This window comes from Montipora foliosa, chromosome 12, assembly GCF_036669935.1.
Source record: "Montipora foliosa isolate CH-2021 chromosome 12, ASM3666993v2, whole genome shotgun sequence".
Lineage (NCBI taxonomy): Eukaryota > Metazoa > Cnidaria > Anthozoa > Scleractinia > Acroporidae > Montipora > Montipora foliosa.
In genome coordinates this window covers 18964816-18967315 of record NC_090880.1, presented here as the reverse complement: position 1 = coordinate 18967315, position 2500 = coordinate 18964816, and positions in this window count along the sequence as shown.

The window sequence follows — 2500 nt, the reverse complement described above, 5'->3', positions numbered from 1 at the left end:
TGTAACTTTGTATTTCTATATTTCCTTTTTTATAGTGAATCGTTAAGTTAAAGTACGAATCTCAAACTGTACAGGAGTTTAACTACAGGTAGTGTCATCCGCGTACATAAAAATAGAGCCGGAGGTGACAGTACTTGGAAGGTCATAAGTGTACAAAGCGAACGACGTAGGGCCCAGTACTGACCCTTGGGGAATTCCGCAGGTAATGTTTAGCACAGTTGAATGATGGCCATTTACTTCCGAAAATTGAGTTCTGTCGGTTAGATAATCAGTCAGCCTTGCTAATAGAGTACCTTGAGTAAATTGAGAATTCAGCTTGTGCCGTAGGATAGCGTGAGATACTTTGCAACTACTTTGTTGGCATCAATTGCTGTTCTCCAGGTTTCCGAGCTAGAGATGTACCAGCAATAGTTCAGTTGAGTGGCCTTCGCGGTAGGCCCACTGTTTATCTGTGACCAGATTATTTTGGAAAACATGTCAAACGACTGCATCGGATACACAAGATTCCATAATCTTACTAGGAACACTCAGAAGCGATATTGGTCTCTAGTTGTTAGTGTCAGCTTCATCATTTTTCTTGTACACCGGAATCAGGCGAGCTTTCTTCAAATCGGTGAAGGTTTCTCCGAGGTTTGCGCAGAATGAGAATAAGCTAGTCAAGGGTGAGACAATGGCAGGCTCAGCTAGTTTTAATAATTTTGGTGGAATGTCGTCTGGACCTGCTGATTTATTCGGTTTAATAGCTTTTAGTCTGCGCGAGACCGAGTATCCTCGCAGACGGTGATATCAGTCACAGAGGGCACTGAGCCAGTGCGATCGCTCTGCTGTGGAAAATAGCAATTGGCTCGTCCAAGTCTAGTACCGATATTAGCAAAGAAATCATTTATTAAGTTTGCCTTTTCTGTATCATTCACGGCAAGGCTTCCATCCTCCCTCTTTAATGGACCAATTCTATTTCTTCTGACTGGGTTTGTCGCTTCCGCAATTATTATTCCAGTAAGCCTTTGCAGACTTAGCTTCAGCTAACTTCTCGTTGAAGTACTGTGCCTTAGCGATTCTTATCTGAGATGTAATCTCATTTCTTACTTTCTTGTACCTAGCATAAAATTCTTGATCCTTAGTGCTAACCGCTCTTTTAAACAACTTAAACCTTAAATTCGTCCTTCGTCTGATCTCATTGTTTATCTTTGGTTTCCATATGATCGCAGGATCGCAAACGATCGCAGAAGTGGGTTTCCATATGATCGCAGACGATCGCAGAACTTTCTGCGATCTACGATCTGCGATTCGCGATCGTCTGCGATCCTATGGAAACCAGCCTTAAGAGTTGCATAAATTAGGCAATGGTCTGGAAGTCCCAAAGGTAGAACGCCTTTGCGGTTGATTAAGTTGGGCTTTGTTGTAACTATCAAATCAATTAATGTGCTTGATCCAGGTGTGATCCTTGTAGGCTTGTTGACAATGTTTTGCATGTCAAAAAGCTGAAACAAGGTCAACAGTCTTCTCGTTTTAGGATGAATTTCAGATTCTGTTTTGCTGTCAATACCTAGAAGGTCACAGTTAAAATCACCTAGTAGAATGATCGTGTCAGATTTCATCCACGTCTTCTCAAAAGCACCATATATGTCCTCGAAGAAGTTCGGACATTCAAGTTCCGATCTGTAAAAATAACTGAAAATAATGCAGAAGTAGTAGGAAATTTAATCTGGACTCAAATTGCCTCAAGATCTTTTGAGGCCAAATCTTTACGATGGGTCCTGGTTACTTCGGACGGACTTCTGACATTCGCCGCAGGGGAACTTTTTGCCAGTCCGGAACGGGCCAGGATTGGGATGGACATCACCAGAGAACTTGATTAGTTGGAATGAGCATATTCCTGACACATCGTAAGGAACACGACAGGCCATGAACGCTCTTCTTGTCCTTTATTTGGAACTGTCGAGAAGCTTGGAAGTAAAATGAAAACTTTAACAGGTTCTATCGTTGTGCTGGTCTCCTCCAGGTGTAGACGCGAATAACGGTAGCCAAACTTATAGTATTGAGCATCACGAGCACACAAAATAAGTAAAAGAGTGATGCAAATAAGCGAAAGAACCAAAATTGCACGGGAGGATAAGTTGACACGCCCGTCCGCCATCATGCACATTCGTGCATTGGTTTACTGGTAATCTCCGTTTTAAGCCTCTTACCTTGGATAACGAGCCTATTATTAGCCATCAAAAACAGCTGACAAATTCTTTGGTGATGTTTTTTATTTGTTTGTCTCTGCAAAATGTTGCATAAACATTGTTCACAGTTTCTCCTAGGACCATTACAAGTCCCAAGAGAAAATAAATAACGATGCTTATGCAAATTTTGGAAGGACATACAAAACGTATAAGATTTTTCTCATGTAACACAACTGTTTGAGCTGTTGTCAGTTGAGTGGTTACTTGCCGATTCCAATCATATTGACAAGGGACAAATATCTACCGATTAATGAACGAGGCACATTTAATTA